The sequence below is a fragment of the Lonchura striata genome, chromosome 4 (assembly GCF_050655825.1).
Source record: "Lonchura striata isolate lonStrDom1 chromosome 4, ASM5065582v1, whole genome shotgun sequence".
NCBI classification, from domain to species: Eukaryota; Metazoa; Chordata; class Aves; order Passeriformes; family Estrildidae; genus Lonchura; species Lonchura striata.
Genome location: NC_140706.1, coordinates 5239531 through 5264627, shown reverse-complemented (window position 1 = coordinate 5264627; position 25097 = coordinate 5239531). Strand labels below are relative to the sequence as shown.

At 38.8% G+C, this 25097-nt stretch overlaps 1 long non-coding RNA gene across 1 annotated transcript in view; it reads left to right on the top strand.

The window, feature by feature from the left end:
- LOC146767500 (uncharacterized) overlaps positions 1-25097 on the top strand; it is an 81359-nt gene that overhangs the window by 41562 nt on the left and 14700 nt on the right. The window contains exons 2-3 of the long non-coding RNA XR_014954604.1: positions 13395-13545; positions 17310-17399. This is a non-coding gene — a long non-coding RNA (uncharacterized LOC146767500). The remainder of the gene's footprint in view (positions 1-13394; positions 13546-17309; positions 17400-25097) is intronic.

The window sequence follows — 25097 nt, the reverse complement described above, 5'->3', positions numbered from 1 at the left end:
GTCAGACACATGCTACCATTACAGAGGCACAAGAGGGGAAAAAATTACACATTTGTCTGAATGGAGAAACTAAAATCTTACTGTGATCCAGTGCTCTGCTTCCATTGAGATTGAAACTAACTTAAAAAAAATAATCTGATGGTACACTGTAAATTTGGCACCCTAAACTTTTCTTTAAGGGATCATCAAAAATCACAGTGATAATTTTGTCAGTTATAATATATTTGCAATGGAAGAATAATTGGCCAATTTAAGTTGTTTTGGTTTTTTTTTTTCCCCTGTACAATTATAAGAAGCAGAGTTTCAGAGTCCAATGCCCAGATAGTTCTGTCTTGTGTCATAATAGCTCATAGTCTCTTCCACCACACATTTTACATCCCAAAATAATCTGGATATTTTTATTTCAGTATGACCTCCTAAAGTACTTCTCCTTGGGTAAGACAAATGTTTCACTGATTTTTTAAGTGCTAGAACAGCATTAAGACCCTATTTTAATTTTTTTTCCCTTTTCAAATTCAGCACAAATACTATCCTGCTTTTAACATAAAAACTCAACAAACAAAACACCCAACAAAACCAAAAACCAATCAAACAAACAAATTAAGAAACCAGGCATAGAATCAAACCAAATTGACTAAAACATTCTAAACAGAATTTCACCCTACAACCAGTTTACCAACATTGATTAATTAATCCTTGAGACATTGAAGTTAGTTGTTGTAGTTGTATTTTTGTTGATGGAGACAAATCAATAGCCTGAAACTGTGCTGAGAGGGTTGTGTCTCTGTGCTGGTGTTTGTTAGATGTGCCTTGAAATGTCAGGCAGAGTCATTACTGTGAGGGCTGCACAAATAACCTTTTCTGGGATGGCAAAAAGGAAATGGGGGTTATAAAGGCAGTCAAGTCCTCCACTGAGCTGACTAATGCACTGCTTATTTCTCATGACTAAAGGATAACCCTTGATCATTTCAAATTTGGATGCAGAAATCTGAAATCTTCACAGAGTTCATGCACAGAAAATCCTCTTGTTTGTGTCTGTAGGAGGCTGAAAATTTTTGATCCCTACTTTCAACAGCAAAAAATGAAGATATTTCAAAGCAAATAAATGAAAATACTTTCTAAAGTAGAGTCACATTTCTGTAAAAGAATCATAACATCTTTTACTGACTTTTGAGTGCAAATATACTTTAAAACTGAGCTTTCTTTCCAGTAGAAACATGACCACTTTTGCCAGACTTTTCATTAAAAAAAATACTTGCTCATTGTAAGACATTGAACCATCTCAGATACTTTTTTTTTAAACACAACAGCATGAGCACAGATTTCTCCACAAAAGTTTAGGTTCAAGAAATAGGGGTAAAACAGCCTGGTGGACCCAAATGCCCAGCATACTCAAAATAAGCCCTTTCCAACAGCTTCCCTGCCTCTCTCAATGGTGTTGCTGAGTTATCTGGTGTCACCTCCATGGTTCCCAGTTCTTTCCTGGACTGGGACACTGGGATTTGTCCCTCCTGAATTAAACACCTCACATAGGCTCTCTGTTGGGGAAATGTCTTTTCCTACACAACTGACCAAGGGACCTACAAAGACAAATATTTCTTTAGGTGGGCAAAATCTTGCTTTGCAGTTCTCTGTTTCTTAGGACAACAGAGCAAATCAGGGAAGAGTAGATCCAAGTTAGAGAGAGGAGTGTTGAGGAAAAAAAGTCGAACCCAAGTCCCTTCAGAAAAATAAAGCTTCCAGGGCTATCTCAATCTGAATTTTCTCCTTTTCTCACTGTGCCTAGAAAAACAATCATCTTTACAGCAGGGTAGACAACAAATAAAGGAAACAGTACAAAAAGTGTGGTTGCAGCTCTCTTGGGAGAGAAGTTTAAATAAGACTGAATTCAACCCAGGAAAATAATTGGAAGATGGCTTTGTACTCTTAGAAGAGCTGTGAGAAGAATGGAATGTACTGTATTCTTTTCTTGCATTGCAAATAAGATGTATATTCTCCTGAGGAAAAAATAAGTTGCATATTGAGTATAGAGAGATGTCCAATAGTTTGAAAAAGAACAGCTTCAAGATAAAATTTAAGTAACAGTCTATATGCCTAGTAGTAGTAGTAGAAACATATGTTTCAAAGTAAGGAATATCTGCCTATGTGGATAGAAAAAGAAATGAATAAAGGAATAAAAAAACAACAGATAATTACATGGGTGTGGGATGAAGGGATGTACAGAATTCTTATGCAAAAACAAAATGGAAAAGCTATTTCATTCTTGTTTGGTGGGAGTCAAGTGGCTGATGTATTTTTGTGGCTGTGATAAATAGAAAAATACATACAATTTTTTTGCTACTTTAAAACACTTAAACACATATATTTAGATTTATGGCATGTTGTCTTCTCTCAGTACAAGAATGTTGGATTACAGACAATATAATTTTCTAATAAAAAGCCTTCCTTTGCCTCCAAGTCCAGCAAATGGAATTATTTCTACTGAGGCATAAGTCTGTACTAAGCTGCTTGGATGAGTAATGTGGCATAAACTCTATGTACATATTTTGTTTACACACTTTGACTTTCACATTTAGTCTTTTTCCCAAAACTTGGGATCTGACTTTGCATGAATCAGGAGCCGCCAGATAAAAGCCCCACAAGCTTCCATGGTTGTTTCCTTCCAACCATTCTGGAGCCTTTGTGAAAGCTCCAGAATTAACAAATTATTCTGCACTGGTGAGAAGTCTCTGGGCTTTCTGACACTGAGCTGGTGGCCTTTGAAGTTGCTGGGTGTGCTTGGGACGTGCTTGGCCCCCTGAGCCACATTCCAGCCAGGCAGAGGCTGGGCTTCCTTCCCCAGTTAGTGTTTAGGTGGCCGGAGCACTGGAAGGGGATCTATTGCAGATGTTGGTATCAGTTTTTAGCTCCCTGTGTGGCTTGTTATTTTAAAGGAGTTGGCCACCTTCCATCAGGCTGACTTGTGTGAAAGTCCATATTTTGGATTTGGAATCCCCCAGTATTTGAGCCAAGATTCAACCACATTTTTACCTAAAGTAGATATTAATTCTGATCTCACATCCTGAGTGGAGCTGATGCAGATAGAATCACTTCACCTGGGTATTTTTAAACTGAAAAATCCCATTTGTCTCCTGTAAAAATGGTTTGCCCATGAAAACTCCGTACAACAGGATGGCATTATTCTCTCATGAAAATAATTGTAAAAGAAGTTTTATACACAGTTTCCATTTCTAGTGGTTTTCAAATGCTCTAAGTCTAAATATTGAAATAAGAGACTAACTGCCAAAGAGAAAAGATAGTTTTCTTTTACAGTACCCAGAAACTGCTGCTGAACCAAAGCCTGGGCATGCTGTTTCTCTGCATCTTTCCCCCTCCACTCTCCACTTCCCCTAAATAACAGCATTTCCTTGTTAGGACCCTGAGGGCAACAAGGGACAGGTAGCAATGCTGAAATTGATGACTTAATTAGCTGCTATAATTTATTGAGTATAAGCAAAACAATATAATGAATAACTTGCAAGGTGCCACTTAAATCAGAATGAGTGACATTTGATGGAAATTGGTTGACAAAAAGCTCAGCATGACCCAGGAAAGTGCACAGGCAGCCCAGAAAACAACCATGTCCTGGGCTGCAGCCAAGTCAGCATGGGCTGGTCAAGGAAGGGGATTTTGCCTCTCTGCTCTGTTCAGGTGAGACCCCACCTGCAGAGCTGTGTCCAGATCTGGGGTCTCCCACACAAGGAGGATGTGGAGGTGTTGGAGCAAGTCCAGAGGAGAACATGAAGATTCTCAGAGGGCTGGAGTACCTCTGCAGTGGAGACAGGCTAGGAGAGCTGGGGGTGTTCACCTGGAGAAGGCTCCAAGGGGACATTCTGACACCTTCTTGGTGCTCCAAGAGGCTGGAGATGGAATTTAGACAAGGGCATGGAGTGACAGTTCAAGAGATAATGGATTTAAACTGTTGTTTAGTGTTCAAATTTATAAAGGTACCTTCTCACTCTCATCATCTAGTTGGAACTAGATGACTTTTAAGGTCTCTTCTAACTGAAATAATTCTATGACTTTTATCCAGTCTACAACTAGGTCAATCTACCACATTTCTGGTATGTAGAGATACTATATTCCACCTTATAGTATCTCAGATACCATATGTTTTAAATTAACAGTAACATTTTCACCCTGATTTCCACTTGATTTGAAGGAAAGAAACACACCCAATTTATACCTACATTGCTGTTTCTTGAAGATGGTTTGGAATGTCAGATTTCTTCTGGTCCCCAGCCTGTTCCCTCCCTCAAAGTGGGACAGAATTCAGGTGTCAGATCAAAGGCAAATGACACAGAAGAAGGATAAAATTTTGATCAGATGCAACTTCCTTCTCTGACCAACTAATTAGGCAACATGTATTCATGTTTGAAAGGTACACAGAGACAGAAAAGGTTTGAAATGCAAGGAGGATTGGGACGTAGAATAATCAATACAGATATTTGTATTCTGCAATCAATGGAAGTTGTACTTTTAAATCAGGGTAACATTGATTTGTGGATTGTATTTTTTTCCTAAAAAAGAAAACAGATGTGAGGTTTAAACAAAAGGGAAGCTGAATAATCTGACTTCTTTTCTGTGCCTAATTTCTAGTTGCTTTCTAATGGCTGAGCTGCTTTCAGATGCCATCCTAAACTGTAGTTTGTAAAAGCACTCTCGTGGCACCTTGGTCTATATATATTGGGTTCTTTCTATCTCTAAGAGATCCAAATGACATGCGACATCAGTTAGAGTTCAAAATTCAATCCATTCGTGCAGCCTGGGAATTGATTTAGCTCTAGCTCTGTAAGTCCTTGGAACACATTTTTGGAAGGCAGCTGTTGCACAAGTAGCTCTGTTTTCTAAATACATGATTGAGTTTACAGCTGTGTAAAACCACTTTAGTGTTGCCATAAAGACAGTGCATACACCTAGGTCAGCTTTGAATCATCCTTTAATTCTCCCTGAATCTTTTAATTCTAATTCTAATTTTCCTGTTTCATATCTGGCTTAATTATTTCATTTGGGTGTTTTCTTCTTGTTATTTGGTTATTTTTTTTACCGAAAGGAATGCTTAGATAGAAACTAGTCCATTAATTTCAAGCAATTAACTTATTACTTGCTTGGGTTAATATCTTCATGGCATCTCTGCAGTGAACCAATCAACTAAATTATTATTTTTTTTTTTCCTAAAAAGGTTCTGTACTAGTTTTTGAAGGCTGCAGTATAGTTGTATTCTTCAATTTCTTCTTTCCATTCATTAGGCTCTCAACATGTATAACACCAGGAGTCTTTGTACTATTTGTTGTGCAATCTACCCATAACAAAAATCATTGCAAAGAGGATAGGGAGTACCTTGGATGAAAAATAATCAGCTTAGGTTCTTTGTTAAAAGGAATACTGAGGTTAATAGGAATGACAAATTCAGTTGGTCACCAGTGTGGATTGTCCACAATGAGCAAGAGACTCTCATTTTTTCAGAACACAGTAGACAGAAATCTGACAAAAATGTCATTGAATTTGCTCCTGTCACGGGTAAAGGAGGGACCTTTCCATCAGCCAATTTTCTGTCCGTGAAGGGGGTTGAAAATCCTTGAGGAATGATGGCTTGATGGGAGTGAAGCTTGCTCAGGAGACTAGCAGCACACGCTGAGATCAAACTCTCTCTTCAAAGAAGTTTCACAGTTAACCAGGAGATCTCATTAAGGTGATGTCTGTGGCTTCTGATGCCCTGACACACTTCTCAACCCTGCAGATCAGAGACAAGTACGATTTAAGATTTCAAGTCTCAGATTTTTTGCTAATTGCTCATCAGGGAACACTTGCCTCACAGCTTGAATGTTAACAGAGTATCATGAAGTTCGGATTAAAGAACACTCACTCTTACTCCCTTCCTTTCAGCAAAACAGGAGTCACTTGGCTTTTGTGATCATTTGGCTTCTACTGTTTCTTCATTTTATTTAGTTAGTTATTTTTACTGCTGGGAAAAAAAAACATAGTTATTTTTATTAGAAGAAAAATGAATCCTATGGGTGGAAGAAAAAGCAAGGTTGACTGCAAGAGACAGTTTGGACTTCAGGTAAAGGAAGCACAATGGAGAGAGCATGTGGACATTATCTAATGAAGCTGAAAGATTCACTAGGAAGAACTAAAATAACCAGATAAAAATAAATATTTTCTTTTTTTTTGCCCCAGCCACTAGCACACAAAAGATCAAGGATGTAAATTACCAACAGATCCCAATTCCCACTAAGAAAGTGGTATAAAAAAATCAATCTTGAAGTCAATTTTGTTATAGAACATCATATAGTGGCTTTATCAGACAAATCTCAGAATGGCTATACAATTCCTTAACATAGCAAAGAAATGCAAATTTAATGGAAATTACCAAAGACCAATATCTTTTCTTCCCCTGATTCCAGGGCTGATGGAATATCCTGCGAGGAGCTTGTATCACAACATATTTGTGAGCAATGTAACTTCACTCTGAGTTTGGGCTGCCTGTAAATCCTCCCTGCCCCTGTAGGGAGCCCCATGGAAATTTCACACTCCAGGGAGCCCCATGGATTATTCCTTCTGTGGTCACTCCCACAACAAAAGTCAGTTTCTACACAATAGGAAGGCTCCATGTGGTCAAGTCAACACAGTTTCACAGTGGAAGGAAACAGACTCTGCTAGTACCAGACATGGGGATTTCCTCGGGTGAAATGCACCCTGGAGATGTGTATTTTATGTGTATTTTTGTCTCCTGATTGCAAATGGAAAATTGGTTGACTGTCACTATAGGAAACATGAAAGCACAATGCGAGCTACTGCTATTTGCAAGGTAAAAAGGGGAAGTTTATTTTCTGACTCCAACTTTTATACTTTTCCAAAGGTGACAGTGGTTTGGAGGGTGAATGTGCCACCTCTCCAAAGACATTGGACAAACTACTAGTACATCAAGTTTCTCCACCCCTATGAAGGAATGCAAAACAATAGATTGACAGAATGTAAACTCAGAAAGCTTTCGAAAATCTTAAGAATCAGGGCGGCAGGTGACCACTCCACACAGAGAAGCCTGGTGATGAGCAAGAAGAATACCTACAAGGTAGAGATGGGATTTCGGGGGTAATCAGCAATGTCCTTCTGTTCCTCCAGCAGCACTAGTTTGGTATCTGCAGATGCAGCCTGTGACATTTCATGGAAAGGAGAATTGTAGATGACAAACAAATCAAGCCTCAATGTCCACCTCCTGTGGGTTCAAACCCTCAAGTCTATGTAAGTTATGTTTTGCTATTGAAAACATTTCTGTTGGTTGAACAGGAGCTTCTTACTACTCAAAGAGGGAACACTGTTTCTCTGCATTAAAGCTGTTTATGTCTATGAGCCTGTTACTTGTTTTGGGGGAGAAATTCACAGCTGAAAAGCAACTCCTCCATTGTGAGTACTAACCTCAGTCACTGCTTCAACTGCTGCCAAAACAACTCCTCCACTCCAGTCAGATCAGCTCTTCTGTTTATTTACCACAATTTTCTGATTTCTTGATTATTATGGACTTAAATTGGACAGCATCACTGCATGAGGGACTTCAGTATTTAAGTTAATAATCCATTTGATTTCCTCAGTAAAAGATTTTCTATTCTCTGAGAATGTTTACGGTCTGATTCAGTCCATTTTTGTGCTTGCTGCAGTCACAGTCATGCCTCTGGCTCAGTCACTTCATGCAGCATCACACTTTGCATTCTTTGGGTCTTTAGATTGCCCATAAGCCTACAAGTGTTTTTAGTACTTTTCTCCTCCTCATAAACATCTTATTATTTCTCACCCTTATGGGCTCTGATATCTGAAGTTGTCCCCATTGAAATTTCATTTTAAGTCTCCTCTAATTTTCTTTTGAAGATGCAGATCCTGTGCAGAACTAATATTTTTAACACTATTAATTGTGCTATATATCTTGGAAAAAAAATACACCTAACAACCTTCTTGATCATATTCCCTGGATAGTTTTTTTTATCTGGCCCTGAAATCCCTTGGTTGCCCTATTAGGATGGAAGTAGTCCAAATTAGTGGTGCATTGCCACTGCGATATGATCACCTAGTTAATTGCTAGGCCCTTAGCAATTAAGAGATTGCTTAGTTTTTGCTCTAATTATTTCTTAGGACAATATTCCTGTTACCTTCAAGCTGTGTATATACACCATGCAACAAGGAAGTCTTTTAAATCTGGACAATAAAACATATTTTACTTTCTCAATAACATTGACCTAACCCTTAGACATGATTAAATTTTATCACTCACAAATGTGCATTGTAGTCTATATTTGTGTAGAGAAACTGTGCTTTTACATTAATTTTTCATTCAGTATAAATACAGCAAAACCATATTGTGGTTGAAATTTGTGTTACATCTGACAAACTCAGCACAATTCTTACAGTCTCAAATGGCAGGTTCTCTGCTCACTGTCCTGATGTCACCAAACCCACTTTGGTTAGCACTTGCCCCTGCAAGAGGTCACTGGATGTTTTAGTGACAAAACAAAGATTTAATTCCTCAATTGTTTGCATGGTGAACTTAATCAAAGCACAGCACACCTCCCTTTCAGGCATTTTCTTCCTCTGCAAATTGTGACGCAGGGAGGAGGAGTAAAGGAAAAGCAAAAAGTTTTGTCAATTCCCCTGATCTTTATGATGTTAGATGAATAAGACTGAGGGGACTAAAAAATATCCTTATTTCCTTTCTGATTCAATCAGAGTGTTATGGTTTTACAAGTAATTCTTTACAGTTCAGTGTACAAGAAACGGAAATCCTTGGAGAGAACTCCTGGCAGTGTGTGAGATTGATGCCTCATTTTGGACTAGCATTCCATAGGACCTGCTCTGCAGATCACTTGGGGTTCACAGAGATTCTTCTCCAAACTTAGGTTATATATTTAGCTTCAACTTATTGGTGAATACCAACATCAGAGAAATTCACTCATATTCCTGTTGCAGGCAACAGAACTCTGATGTTCAGGGTGGTTAATGGAAACTGGGGTTAGATTCATCTCAGTCAGAAGTGAACATCTCAAATAGGTCAGATAAACTGTGCCCTGAAAGTATGCATATTTCTCTTTTGATCACAAAGGAAGGCTGACTGACTGCCTCAAAAAACAGACATATAGTGCTTTTTAAATTTGGGCAGGATGAATCACAAGGAGCTGTAGATGGAACAGTGAAATTGGCTATGATTCATCCTTCTCAAAAAAAAAAAAAAGTAATCCATTTTAAATTGATGTTGTGATTGCCAATAAAAATGATCCTTCGGTGTCATAATGGGGACATCATTCACTCCTAGTTTTTAAATACATGCTTAATTGTTGTTTAGCTGGAGAATTCCCCACAAATTCACTGTGAACTTTATTCCAGCAATGTTTTGAAGAAGTTGTAACTGTTGGAAGTAACAGTCATCAGAGAAATATTCTTAATGACCTCAGAGAACCTTGTATTTTGTGTACTCTCTCCAGAAATGGACTTTCCATACTCAGGAAGATTGTCATTTAATAGCAGGTGTTGCAGCTGGAGCTGGTACAGGTTCTACTTTATTCAAGTAGGAGATTTTCAATATTGTGTGGTTTGGAGCTTTGAAAGCAACAGCTCTTCTTGCTCTTGTTCTCCAGATGAGGAGCTTCTTTTTGATGGAAGGACATTTTCTTCTCTGGAAATGTCAGTCACAAAAACCTAAATGTTTTAGAGTGTGTTGATTTCACCAAAACTGGGCTTTTAGCATAAGCTGGAATGAGAGCAAATGACAGTGATTTAAAAATAACTCAATAATCCAAATACTTTTCTGGAATATGGGTGATGTAACTTCAATTCCCATGGTGAGACTGAATGGGTATGTAAACTTTCATACTCTGTACAGCTTAGGTGTGTATCTGCTGCATACAACTATCATCTATTCTTGAAGTAGAGAATAAATTATCTGTTCACAACAGAAGTTAACTACTTCTTCTTTCTTTTTTTTTCCTCTCTGTTTTCCCCCTTACTCGCCCTGCAAACAGTGGGATTCTGTACTTTTTCAACAGCTTGGGATGATGCACCATATATATTAACAATATGCAATTATATATCAAAAAGAAAAAACTGCCCTTACCACCATTTAAACATCATTTAAGAAAGGAAATGTTTTACAGCAAAGTATGGAAAGTTTACAGTGCTTAGGGAGCAATGGAGAGAGTGACAAATAATTTACTAGTCTCAACTCCTGATAAATGGTGAATGCTTGTTCTGTTTGACCAAAATATAGCTTTGATATGAGTGGTTTTGGCATCTTGCTGCCTTGTGAGAAAAATTACACAGCTTCAGGTTTTGACTCAAGCAGATGCTCTGTGCCTTATATAGATTTGTGTTTTAGGAGCACCAGGACTCATTCTGTCTTTAATCTAATAGAATGAGAAACAATCCCCAGATAAAATAAAATAAAATAAAAAAAGAAGTAAAAGGAAGTCCAAAGCATCTAGCTATTGACTTGCGAAAAATTTTGACTTTTTGAATGACATGAATAGAATGGCATTAGTAGAATGTAACATGGCAATAGATAAACACCACAGTTGTGCAAAGTCAGGGATTGTGAAGTTTCCCACATCAGCCTTCCCTCTTCATCACCATCTCCCAGTCACAGAGAGGAGGGAAAGATGGATCTCCAGACTGGGAGAACAGAGGAGAGGGCTGGAAGTGAAAGCAAGAAGCACAAAGCTCATGTTTCAGATGGAGATTTCTCATAGCACGCAAACTGCCTTCTGAGGCCCTTGTATCCTCCTGGCCAGGAAGATGAGGAGCAGCTCAGCTGAGGAGGAGTTCAGCTCCCACCACCCCTCACTACCTTAAACCATCACCACAGTTTTCAAGCAACCCTCATGTTTCAATAGGTTTATCTATTGTGGGATAAGCTGTGTGTCATTTTCCCCATGATATGGGAGGTCTTTGGGATCCAAAGGAGAAAAAGAGAAAGAGTCTCGAAGAGATGTGAGTCCCCAAAATTTCCTTTAGATAAAGAAATCCAAGCTATGCTTTGTTTTTTAAGGTTTTCAGCATTGCTGAACTTGATTGTCAGCATTAAGGCACATGAAAGGTCCCCTATTTTCACAATATTATCAGCTGTTTTTTCCTGGAAATCATATCCATTAAAAGTTGCTGACAGCAACCCAGCAAGGGTTAGTAGGAAAAACACAAGGCAGTATCCATTTGTCTGGTGTTTCATATACCAGATTGATTTTGAAAGCATTTATTTTCTCTTCATTCGAGTGGCCTCTTTTCAAGAATATCCTTCCAAATCTTCCCATTTTTGTGGAGCCTCCCAATTAACTTGAGCTCACAGCATCTTGAAAACAACACTAAAACACATTTAAGCAATTGCAATTTAAAAGAAAAAGTGATTAAAATACTTTTAATTGAGGCTTTTCAGGAATTGCCATTACCAGTATATTTGCAGTATTTCTTTTTGGTTCTTTGTTTACCTAAAAGTAATTTTAAATTTCCATCTTCTAACTTCACTGCCTCCCAAACTGGACTAAATAATTTTATTTCCAGAAGTGGTATGACTGTATTTACTGCTTATGCTGCAGGTAGGGAAATGCTGCAGGAAATATTTGAGGTTCCTATGGAAATTGTCATCATGGAACACTTTTCAAGGAAATAATTGGACTAGACTGTCAATCAAAGATTGTATTGTAGATCTAGTAATTATTAACTTGACAATCTTGATATCACTTAGAAGAAAAAGAAATTGTTTCCCTAATTAAAAAAAAGGACACAATTAAATTCTTGAAGTCCTGCATGTGCATGAAAAATGCTTGCCTTTGTCACTTATTTTTCACAAATCTATTCAATGATCCTTTCTTTTTGAAAAATTTGTTGATGTGCAAGAAACACATTCCAACTGGAGATTGCCCTGTGAATCATTAAATGTGTTCTTGAAGCCCAGAGAATAAGCCCTTGCTTATTTGAATGTGGAAGTACTTGAATTGTATATGCAAACTTTGTAACAGTAGTTAGGAAAAAAGGTTTATTTTATAATTTACCACGCAGATACATGTATAACTCTTTAAAATAGCTATGAACAATTTTGACTTATGCTTATTCAAAAGTACATTGACTTCTACTTATTTGAAAAGTGTACTGACATATCTAGAAACAAATCTTAACTATTTTGTTTTGCCTCCTTCCCTGTGTTCTATTCTGATAATAGCAAATATTTGTAATATTTTGCATTTTAAAAATGAGAAAATGCTTCTTTTTTGGACTCTGTGCTATAATGACACTGAAACATCAGGCTTCACACTCCATGTCACCCATTCTCTCCCATTTGCTGTTGCTGTTCAGATCAGTCCAACAACATTTCCCTGCATTTTACTTTCTTAGCGCTTGCTGCTAATGTGGACATTTCCATATGCACAAAAGGAACTGGACTGGCAGTAACTGAATTCAAAGGGATCTACTTGCACCTTCCAGGACATCTCAATTCAAATACAGGAGAAATTGCATCTTTATAATTCCACCTAGAAAGCATGGGAAGTTATTTCCAATGTAAACAAAAAAAATAACCAACCAATAGTAAAAGAAAACCATAAGACCCAAACTAAATCCACCAACCAACTAAAAAACCCCAAAGCCCAATCAATATGACCAATAAGAAAACAGACAGTGTCAATGTTCACAAGAAGAAAAACATTTTATTCTTTTATATGTATATAAGTGTGCAAAAATATTTTCTTTCTTTGTATCTATCTTCGTTTTTTAAGACAAATTTATGTATGTTTATAGACTTTCCCATAAGACTATACTAATCTCTGACATATGCATCACTCACTAAACTTTAATCAGAGTTCTAGTTAAAGTTTAACCAAATACATATGGAAACACATTTTCCTCAGTGTTTTTCATCTGTTTTTTCACAATACATCCAGATGGAGGAAGTTTGTGTGCAAAACTATTTCATGTTGTCTTGTCAATATTCTTTTGCAGAAGTTACATTTATGTAAAATTCAATGAACTGTTTGACCAACACAGCTGAAAACTCTCCCACATTGTACAGCCTTACTGCTTGGTGTCTATTCAATGACTTAGAAGAAGCAGTTTGAACTATGTAATTTTTTAGGCACTGTGACAGAGAATATGTCTCATTTAAGAAAAATGGTGCTTTTTTCACCTGTGTAGGTCAGAAACGCATATTGATGCTTTTAGATTGCAGCCCAGAGACCTGTCTCTGTTAAGTTGAACAGAAAATAATATGGTTAGAACTAAAAAGGTTTTAAGTAGGCTCAATTGATCTGTCCTGTCAAGATTCCTAGTGGTAAAAAGAAAAGAAAGAAAAAAGAGCTACTAAGTCAATATTTTTCCTTTTTTTTAAGGAGGAAGACTGGAGTCTTCAAAGCCTCATCCCTTAAGGTTTCCCAAGAAAAAGAAAAAGAGATTGAAGACTGGAAAAGTATTGAAAGACTAAAATTTATCACAGGAAAAATAATTAAGATGGAGAACTACTTCCATGAAAGATTCCAACCTGTGAGTTGAAGCAAGAATCTGAGTGGAGAGACTTATTTCTGCTGGTTTGTTTTGTCAGTTCTACATCTGCCACAGTCAGTTTTTCTTCCATGTTCCCTTTGTTTAGGGGAACACAAGATGCTCCCTAGAATTCATCCAACCTGCCTGATCCAAACAGACAAGAGTTGTGCGAATAGGGTTGATGTCAAGTGTTTTAAAGATGGATGTGTTTTTCTAATAGAATCCATCCTGGCTGTATTCCAGCTGAATCTACAGAAGAAGATAGTTTGTAGAAAATTATTGTGCAGTCAGGCAGGAAATTACAGTTGGGGAGAATTGTTTTCCTGGCCTTATTTTAGACCAACTTCTCTTAAAATATTTAAGTTCCTTATTTCTGTACAATCGTGGAATCCAATTGATTTTATTGTCACGCATAAAGAAAATAGTGTGGAGTTTTTCATCTGGCACCACTGAGAGAGACAGGCAAACAGAATTAATATTTTCTCACGTGGAACACCATACAGATGATTGTATTCCAAACTGGGCGATTATGATAATGATTCACCTGCAGTATTTGCATGAGATGGCTGTAATGGAAGCAACTGCTAAAACTCCAAGCTATCTGTGAGTGCTTAGAAATCAGAGGTTTTCTCTTCAATCTCTGAAATTGCTTTTTCTAAAATATAACCCTGAGGGTGCCTGCAACTCCAGCACTCGTGCTTTATTGACTGAAGTTTCTTTGTTTCTTACCCAGTTCTGAACCTGCATCCTGGCTCATACTGGCTCTCTGCACTGGCTTTATGATCTCCTGTGATAGCCATGCACTCATTCTGCCTTCAAAAACTCCTTTATATTCCCTGGATAGAGCTGCTCAGTGGGAGGTTTGGTTTGCATCAGGTTGTTGAAATTGCTGCTGATTCTGTAACCTCTCCCCAAAATGTACCCCCTGCGTGTCCTGCCCCTTGCAGGGCTGCCCCCTCTCAAGAGAGGAGAAAGCTTTCTGTCTCAGCTCAGGGAAAGAGAAAATTGTACGAAAATAAGAAGAACATAAAGCTTAGAACTTTATTTCCTGAGCCTGCAGACTTTACCTTTCTGTTTGTTCTGTCCCTGCTCACTGAAGCATGAATGCAAGTGTACTGAATGAATGTTTAGGTGAACAAAAAGGATATCCTCAGCTGTGCAGTGGTTTTCTGTGCTCAAATCTTTCTTTTATCCATAGAGCCTCTGATTTGGCATGGCTGATGCCCAAAAGCTAGCCCTTGTGTTCACTCCTAACGTCTGACTTTGCCACATGCCACTGCAATGTCTTGTCACCACAGCCAGCCTTATAAGTCACATTAGGACACACTTCACGTGTTTCCTATTCCAAGTTAGAGATGGAATTACACAAATAAGAAATGCTGGCACAGCATGCAACTACTCCTGAGCAGTTAAAATTAGAATTTCCCCTTTCAACAGGCTTTGGGCACTGGCAGTGGCAGGTGTTTGGGAGACAGGGCTGTCAAAGGGCAGCCACAGATAGCCATGGCCTGGATACCTCCTTTGCAGTGTCCGTGTTTGTGTTCAGAATGAGCTGAGCCATGAGGTAAAACTTGCCATCCATCCTCTTTGAGATGCTGTAATTCATCCCAAGAGGCTTTCAATAGTCCGTGAGACAGAGAATGGATTTAATATGAGCCTGCAGAAGGTGAGAAGAAAGAAATAAAGATTGCAAAGTGCTTAACAGGATGACAGAATTGTATGAACAAAGCTGCTTGTAGCTGGCACTTTAGAATTTGACAGTCAGGGGCTTTTTCAGTTAAGTTTTCTCCTTACTACCTTCAGTGCTGGAAAGACATCTTTGTGATGAAAAAGCTACTTTTTGCTGTTAAAGAGAGAGACATTAATTTTTCCCCCACACTACTATTTAAAAAATGCTGTCAGGGTATAATATCAGAAGGGAGCTCCAGTCAGACCTTAGGATGAGACCCTCTAATATACAGAGTGACAATCACAGGTGGAAGTAAAAGTTCAGCAAGCAGCACTGGAAGGGATCCAATCCTCCTTAGTGTCCAGGGCTAAAGATTAACATTCCCTCCACAATATCCTGGAGCAACTCAGCTGTCACAAAACCCTTCCTCAAGCTCCTTAAGTGCTGGGTTTTGGCTTATTTTTTCTACCTCTGTTGAGGTTGGGATTGAAGGCACTTGAGAGGATAGTTTACATTCAGGCTTAGATGTTTGTTTTTTCTTATCTGTGTTAAAATCTTACTGCAGTGAATTCTGCAGTCTTTCATTAGCAAGACACAAAATGGCTCACTATCTCTTGTTACAAGATCTTTTAAGGCTAAATTATCCCATTAAGAAATAACCCCTAAACTATTTTCCCTTTTAACCCAATAACTAATCACTCAAAGTTCACAATGTGAACTTTTCTGTCCAGTTACAAAATACCACCCAAACCCATGGAGTAGAAGGAAGAGGAAGGTAAAGAAGAAGAATCAGCCTCTGCCCTAAAACCTCCATCTTGCTTCATATATATTAGTATATTCTAAAACCCCAAACTCTTAAATTTTCCATCCTGTGATATTACACACTCCTAATCAAATTACACACCCATAATCCCAGTGCTATCAATCAATTTTGAAAGCCTTTTCCACAGCCTCGGGTCAAATTCAGTGCTCTCCTGGGAGCCACAGTCTGTCAGCACAGAAAGTCTAAAATTCTCAGTATCCAGAACTCCAACATCTCCCCCTCTTGTTTGAACCTAAAGTCTAGTCCTGGGTACTGTCAAATCAGCATGTGTGGTTTGGCATTGCTGTGCCTCAGCCCATACATGGATTTAGCACCTGGGCTTTTTATTCCGGATCTGCTTTCTGATCTTTTCTTATTTCTGCCTTTCTGGTTTTGCCTTCATTCAGCAGTGCAGAGTTAAGATTCTAAAGTTTAGTTTGTGTTTACTCAGGATATAGAAGAGTGGAGCTCTGATCTAATCTCGTGCTTCTTGGAAGTTTTTCATTATTTGCTTTGCAGAGGAAGAGAGTCTGAACTCTTAAAAGTAAAAAAAATCCCAAACCTCTTTTTAATTCTTGAAGTGGAAGGTATTATTATTTCTTTTGTCTTGTTTTCTAAGACATTGTCCAGCACAGCTTTTCAAACGAGATGGTGATAGGACATTTGCTCTGAGTAGTTGTAGCTTCTATCAAAAGTGTTTTTATGAACAGAATAATTCTGGTGAGACTTTAGAGTGTTTTTTGATGGTTTTATTTTCCTTCACAGCCAAACTACAGGTTTTACTTATTTTCCTATTCTTGTGGCTGGCAAAGTATATCAAGGTAGACAATGCAGGATGTGTCTATTGTTTTTTTTTCTTTCTTTTACTTATTTTAATAGTGAAACATTTGACAGCACTGCAGTGGCAAATTAAATCCAGAAAAAATACCAAAAAAGTCAACCTTTAACAAGAAAAAGAAAACAACAATTTACATTTTATTAAAAAAATAAAACAAATGGAGACATTATAACAGAGCTCTTTCCTTCTATGTTCTGAGAACCTTGATTTAAAAGGGTGATAAAATGTTGGCTAATATTGAGAAAGAAAGAAAATGTTTACTAGATTTGTACTACTCACATAAGCATGTATTTTGCATCCAAAACATGGCTGTTGGCTGAATATAGAACATAACACAAAATAACAGGACTATAATCAATTTTTGAGGAATAAATAATTTCTTAATATAATAACCCTGACACCCTAATCCTGGTCCAGCCAATCTCATACAGATTATTCCTTATTGCTTGTATCAGGTCAAGAAAGCAAGTCCAGTGGAGCTCTGGATCACACCAGAAGAAAGTTTCTGCCTCTTTTTGCCTCCTCAGTAGAATTTCCTATGCCAGGTGAGTGGTTGGATCTTCACATTCAGACACTGGCCCAAGCTTGTCTCCAGAAACTGAGTCTGAACTGCCTCATTGTCATCCTGCTGAAAAGAATTATTTACCAGGAGTTTAGCCACTGGCCTACAAAACAAAATGACCACCCAGCTCATCTCTTTTGGGGATCTTTTTCTACTTAATTTTATGTTTAGACTAAATAAATAGCTTCTTTTAGACATGGTTTCACAGAATTACAGAATTACTCAGTTGGAAGTGACCCACAAAGACTGAGTCCAACTGTTACTCCTGCACAGGACCTGAGATGTGCAATCAAGTAAAAGAATTTATATCTACTATTTAATCAGTAAAAGCCCAGGTCAGCAACCCTTGCACTGTTTATATCCCCCTTTGTACATTTTTAAGTGTTCAGAAAGGAAAATGTTAGAATTCAAATCTGAATTATTTCATCATAAGTCAATTTTGACTGAGTTGGAATTAAAATCATAAGTTTTTAATTTAAATTCATCCATTTTTTCTCAAAAAGTCCTGTCTGAAATATGTGTACTCTAAGGTAAGTTATTGGTCCCTGTGAAAACAATATCAAAACTGTCATTGGCTTTATTGGCACTGGAGTTTTCACTACACCCAGCTGCCCCCCTCTGTTCCAATTTACTGGTTGATCTATTCAGTATATTTTATTTATGACTTTGTTTAAAAACCTAGTATGCACCAGAAGTCCTGGAGTTTTACATTTATCTGCTTTCTGTTTTTCAGGGCCAGTACATTTTATCATCAGTCTTAAGACACTTGTTATCCAGTCAAATTAAAATAGGAAAGGAATAGAAAGGAATACTTATAAGCAATATATTTAATATACTTTAGACATAATCCTTCCAACACCTGGTGAATTAATTTGGAATTTATTTATTTGATTAATTTTCCTTTTACCTTTTTTCCCGCCTTCTCTTCAGGGAAGACTGTCCTTCTCTCCTTCAAACCAAACCAGCTCTCGTGTTTGGTGCAGACATCTGCTTCTTTAAAAGAAATTGTCCCTTCTGATGTTTATGTCATGAAAAAACAAAGATTAATTTTGTGGAAGGTTGATGTAAATTCCTTCTTAGTGCCATCCCATAGAGACAAAACAAACTGGGCTATACTGGAATATGCACTAATCCATCATTGCATCTGCTGCACACTGTGATGTGATACAGAAATGTAATTTTGGGTTCTAAATTTTAATTTCAAACATTATATGTAAATACAGTCATAAATATGTATCAAATGGAAACAGGTCATCTCTAAGATTTAAAGAAACCAGACAGTCTGAACATATTGAGCTACCTCATAATAGAGAAATGAAGGGAAATTAAGAACAGGTAGCAATTCAGAAAGTTAAAAATAAAAAGTCATCTGAAGTTTCAACCTCTTGAGAAGGTTTTGAAAAAGCTAACAATAGAGCTCCTGTAAAACATAACAAAATAAAAATAGCTGCTGTAGTTGCTGGATAAAAATAGTGTAGATTTAATGCTTCTTCAAACAGATGGCTCTAAAACTTGAGATGACAAATTATGATTTGTTCAGCCCAAAAAGAAGTCTTCTCAAAGACTCTGTGAATTGTGATAGCAGTGTTACAGATGACCTTGAGATGGTTTTAGATAACTTCAGACATTTTTTTGTGAATTGAAATCTAGTATTAAAACCAAAATAAAACAGAGAAAACAAAACAAAATATTAGAATTTACGATTACCTAAAAACTTTACTAAGATTTAATTTCTTGTCCTAGAAATAGTGGTAAGGGAAATAGAAGAAATCTTGTCTTTGATGCATTTTAATTTTCTCAGTGTAGTATTTTCAGTCACGGCTCACCACATTCATCATTCTCCAAAAGCAACAGCCCACTCCACCAATTAAATTTAAATTTAAATTTATTTTCTGCTAGTGTGTCACTCTTGTTTCAAATATGGAGATGGAGGAAGGAATGAAGTACCCATCCATATGCACTTTTGTTTTCAGATGTTGCTGTACTTAAAACTGCAAACCCATTTCTTGAACATAGACAAAGATGCATAAACCTCTTCTGAGGATTTTCCAGAATGAATTTTCCCATCAAAATTATCTGTTAACAGGCTGATAGATAGAAATAATGACCAGCAGAGCATTTAATAGTCCCTACACTAAGTGCTTTGCCAATGGCCTTGAAATGCAACAAGGATTCCTTCTTTAAGGAACCATACAAATTATAGATGTGATTCACTTTGTGCTGCTCCAGCCACATTCTGCTGCAAACCCCGGTTGATATAATAGATGTATGAGACTGAAAAAAATCAGCCCTAAATGTAAACTGTTATCTGTATGTTAATAAGTAAATAAAATATGTTCAGGTGTCTGTTTTATTAAAAAAACAAAAACAAAAGCCCAACAACAACAACAACAAAAAAAACCCAACAAAATAACTAGTACTTGTAAAATTAACCCCTGCCATGTATGGATTTTCTTATTTTCAAATTAAATAATTTGCAATTATTATTGTATATATACAAACAGCTTAATGTTTCTATAGCAACTATCTTTTTGCAGAAAGCTTTACAAGCATTACTTATTATTAATAATATTTATTATTCTTGTGCCCAAGGAATAACTAATCTCATGGTGTCCAACAAGTTAAAAACTGAATCATTGAGACTGTGCTAAGACGAGGACCAGGAAATCCTTAAACATTATGGATGGATTATGTGCATTATTCCTGAGTTTTACCTTTTTTGGATGGTGATGGAGTGAGAAGGGTTTTAATTAACTTGGGAAATGATTTGTCTCTGCTGTAGCAGACTCTGATAGTGTGTGCACAGCAGAACCTCGCTCCTTTTGCCCCCTCTATGCTCAGCATTTGTCTCTCCATTCAAGTGAAAAATAACAAAGGAATCAGCTGCTGAAATCTATCTCACAGGCTTGAATTTAGTGCAAATTGAAGAGACAAGGTAAGAAGTGAAAAGAGTAAGGTAAATCAGATGAAATAAATGGATCTGTGAGTCCAGAAGAGGGACAGGTCAGGAAGAAACCATCATTCAGCACAAAGTCCCAAGAAAATTGTTCCTTATCAGCTTTCCATTTGTCCTTCCTTGGCTGTGAAATTTGATTCTCCTTTCTGAGTCACATCCAGTAAATAACTTGATGCCCTTTTCCTATTTGTTCACACCACTAACTAGAATGGAAAAGGCATCATGGTAGAAAATGAATTGCCAGTGGGACAGAATGTGGGCTATAGTATATTACACATGTGCCTTGTCTTGTTCACTAAGCTGCAGTATTGCCCTGAGATTTGAATGTCTGAAATTAAAACTCTGCCAGCGTATACTTTGCTTTTTCTATTTTAAGAACATGTGGAGAAATGATTTTCATAAACAACTGCTTGTCAGTGGCAGCCATCCAGCTGCCATAAGAAATGGGAGACAATATATTTTCAGAACATGAAAATGGCTGTGCAAATGAGTCAGGCACAAGTCTCATCTTTGGATCCATATTGTGTCTCTGTGGTCAAAATCAGATGCCAAAGGAATGGTATAACAGGGAAATATGTGATGTTGTCCTCACACTGCTAAATGTTTCAGTACATCAGAGAAAATTCTCTTGCATGGCCACAGGAGTAGCTTTAGCATTCAGTTCCTCAAAATCCTCCCAGTAATATTTCAGTCAAATGTTTTGTGAGAAAATATCCTCATGATCCATTTAAATGTACTCCCTGTTCAGGCAGCCACATAAAAGTAGGATTTCTTGCTTTTAAACACAAACTGTGAATGAGAGTTTAATGTGAAATATGCTTTGTAAAAGGGCAATTTTTGTTCTAACTGACCTGAGGTTAGTGCATTTATTTTCTGGATAAATGTACAGTCAAGTGCTGAGGAAAAATGGCACCCTTTCAGATGGTTTATAAGTGGTGGGTGAACTTGTACAGCCCAATTTCAAATCCATTCCAGCTTTACTGTGTGGCTCATATTTTGTTTAATATAGACTGTAAAGAAAGGGGCAGAAAGGTTGTGAGCTAAATCATGCCTGGTCACTGAGTCTGCTCACCAGTGGGGACAAGGATAAGACACAGGTCACTTCCCTGAGTCTGCTGACTCCTCTATCTGCCCTGTGCTTGATGGCCAGGTAAAAAGCAGCTGCTATGGCAGCCAAAGGTGGTTTGGTTATAAAACCAGGCATTGACATTCTGCTCTCTTTGTCCTAATCATATCACTGGGATAAAGCACTAAAGTTCAGGGAAGAAACTGTGATGTAGAGGAATCAGTGGGAGCTTCGCCACTAGCTTAGTGACTGAATTTCACCCTACTTTTTTTGGCAGAGCTTATGTCTATGTTAAGCCTATATGAAAATGTAAAGCTTGGCTCCTGCTAGTTATACCTGAATTTGAATCTGGGTTGAGGAAAATCTGAAACTGAGTGAGCATCAGGAGTCTCTTAATTTCCCTCCACATAAACAGCGTTGAGTTCCCTAACAGGGGTCACAAGGGGGCAACACAGTGTGTTGCTCCTGTTCTTTGAATCCTTGGACACAATTTTTGGTTTTTCCTGTGTATAATTATAAAAATCCATTTGACTAAGTGCTTAACTCTTGAAGGATCTTAGGAGTCTTTCACAATTGAGTCAATTAGGAGAAGGACACTTTTATGAAATTATACCCTTGGTTAGAAAAGTGACTGGTGAATATAGGTTAAAAATTTAGCTTTCTTTTTTCATGCATTAAGTAAATAATCACACAGAAATCACAGCCATGGTAGCACTTCAGTGACATTTTCTTTATGGTTCAATAGTTAAAGGCGAATCTGTTGGTTTTGCAAAGGAAAAGGAACTGGCCAGTGGAAGGTACAGAATCCTCTGTGTTCCCTTCTACTGGCAACACACCTGGTGATTCTAATTCTGGTCACTCTCAGCTTCTCTTTTTACTCTCAAATCACCTGGGTGGAATTACAAACCCTTGATGGGGCACAGCTCATCATGTCCTTTCTCAGGGTTAGTTAATCACATGCCTGTTTACTGGCTGAGCTCTCCTCATTGTCAGTGTCACTGATCAAACTCCCAGAGAGGAGAAACAGCAACTGAAACTCAGCCAAATATGGAGAAAAGCATTCTGTGGAAGAAGTTATCAAAAGTGCAAAGGCAAATGTAGGCAGGTGGCATCACTACAGAAAAAAATCTGTTTGGACAGGGACATGGAAGCCTTAAAATTCTCTTGGGTGGAGTGCACAGTTTTGCACAACTTTACTCAGTTCATCTCATCTTCTGTGTGGACAAATAAGGAACAATTTTATATTAGAAGTCTCCACTAGCACTTTCTAGGTCTGGGTTCTCTCATCTCCTTCTTCTGACCCCCATGTTAGTTAATGTCACCTTCCATCACAGGAATCAAATCAAATTTCTTCTGAAAAAAGAAGTGAAAAAGATATGGAGAGTTCTGCAATGAGGAATTTCCACGTTAACCTGGTGTTTTCAGACCACTGTTTCATACAGCCATAACCAGCCCATTCCATTTTGCATGGATTTTACTTATGTGCAATTCAGCCATTATTAGCCATGCCAGGCTACAGATTAAAAACAAAGAACCATAGAATGGGAGAGCTTGAGCTAGGAAAGAAAAACAAAACTCCCAGAAGCAGCACAAAAGCAATTTTTCTGCATTAAGAGCTTGTCACAGGAATGGAGAATCCATCAAGGAAGAGCACTGATGTGAACAGAGCTTAACCATTCCTGAACCAGTTAGCCCCTGTCCTTAGTAGGAAATGCAGCTTGCAGGATGTGAACTGGCATTACCAGCTAGCTGGGACAAACTGGTCTGGGAGGCTCCCAAACACACCCCAAGGAAAACTGCTTGAGACAGAACTTTGATTAGTGTGTCCATGGTGAAGCCACCCCTTGTGAATCCACCGTCAGGGGGAAGGAAGCACCTGAGACTTGTGAATGCTTATGATCTAAAGGGACTACAAAAGTCACAGGGTCTGATCTGCAAAAACTCCCCAAGTTTTAGTGATAAATTATGTAATTGGCATGGCTACGGCTATGTTAGTCCCTAAGATAGCCTTTCTATACATGTCAGGGGGTTTAAGATAAAGAGGTAGGAGGAAAGGGAAGGGAGAGAAGAAGAGATGGGTTAAAGGGAGGGGGAGAGAGAAAGCAAGAAAAAAAGAGAGAGAGAGAGCAAGAGATCAGCAGTCGTGGTTCCAGTGTCGATCCAGCTGATGGTGCTCTCATTCCTGCTTGAAGCCTTCATCCAGATGGGATTTCCAGGGTCCTGGGAGCACTGCCTGGGCTTCAGAGGGATCATTTGCATGGAGAGTTTTCCCTTTCCTGGAGACAGCTTTCTTGCTTTCTATGCAAATTTGTTGTCACACACTGTCTGCTCATTCAGACCTTTCTGGAAATGGGTCAGAGGCATCAGGGCTTCTGAGTGATCTTGATCCTGCCCTGCAGTTCACACTCTCCTCCTGGCTTCTTTGCTGCCCTTTTGCTGTCCTGTGTTATGCTTCTTTCCACTGACTAGAAGAATAATATCTGTCCTTGAAAAGTGCTGTTCTCCCTCTGCATGGACCCCTTCTCCAGTCACAATTTCCCTTGTCATGTCATTCCCAGCAGTGCTGGGTTACTCCCAGCAGCTCTTGTGTGTTATTACCAAGGCTGGCTCCACGGCCGTGCAGCTGTGGCTGTTTGAGACATGCACACTGGCCTCCCATCTCCTGGGAGCCCATTCCTTTTTAGATACTGTCCTGACACAGGTGGGCCTGATTGGTTATTCAATCAACACAACGTCACCACTGGCTAATTAAGAAAACACCCTTTGGTAAATGCCTTATGAGAAAACAACTGTTCAAAACACCAGCTGCAAGACTGTTTTCATTCTTTCAGCCTTCTCAAAACTCCCCAGAACAATTCCTAGGAAAGTTTATGTCTTTGTCTCTGACCAGGCTGTCAGTATCCAGAGTGGGAGGGACATTGCCAGAGCACAGCCGGTGGCCTGCAGTGGCCATGGGCTTGTGTGTCCCTGAGCGAGGCCCGTGCCTGCTCTCCTGCAGCACTGCTCAGGCTTTGGTCTCTGTCCCCTTTCCCCTGGGACTGGTCTTGGTCTCTCTTGTCTTCCCTTTGGGACAGTTCTTCCTCACTGTCACCTGGCCCTTGGGCCTGCTCTTCATTGAGAGATTTTTTCCACTTTGGGACAGCTCTTGGTGTCCCTTGTCTTCCTCTTGGGACAGCTTATTGTCATTGATTTTCTTCTCCTGGGGCAGTTACCTTGCCCCTGTTGTCCCTCCTTGGCCAAGGCCCCTCATTGGGTTGGTAAGTTTGCTTCAGCCAGTCCAGCACCCTCTGGTCACTGGGGATTTTCTCCAGTTTCTGGAGAACTGGGCTGGCTTCCCTGAGCAGGGGCAGAGTGTGCTCTGCACAGGCCGGGCACCTCATGTTCAGCTCCTGTGGGGACTCTGGGACAGGGTGCTCAGATTCTCTGCAGGCTTTGCAGGCAGTGGCAGAGATGTGCCAGGGAGGCTTTGTCTCCTCCTTTGCACACAGGACACTGCTGGGTCCTGCTCTGACACTGGCCTGGGGCACCATGTCCCTGGAAGCCAGCCCAGGGCAGCTGACACAGGCCTGCCATGTGCCCCCTCCTGCTCTTCTGCCAGCCCCTCCTGGGGCTTCTGGAGCCCAGTGGAGACCACACAGGAGACTGGCACAGGAATTTGG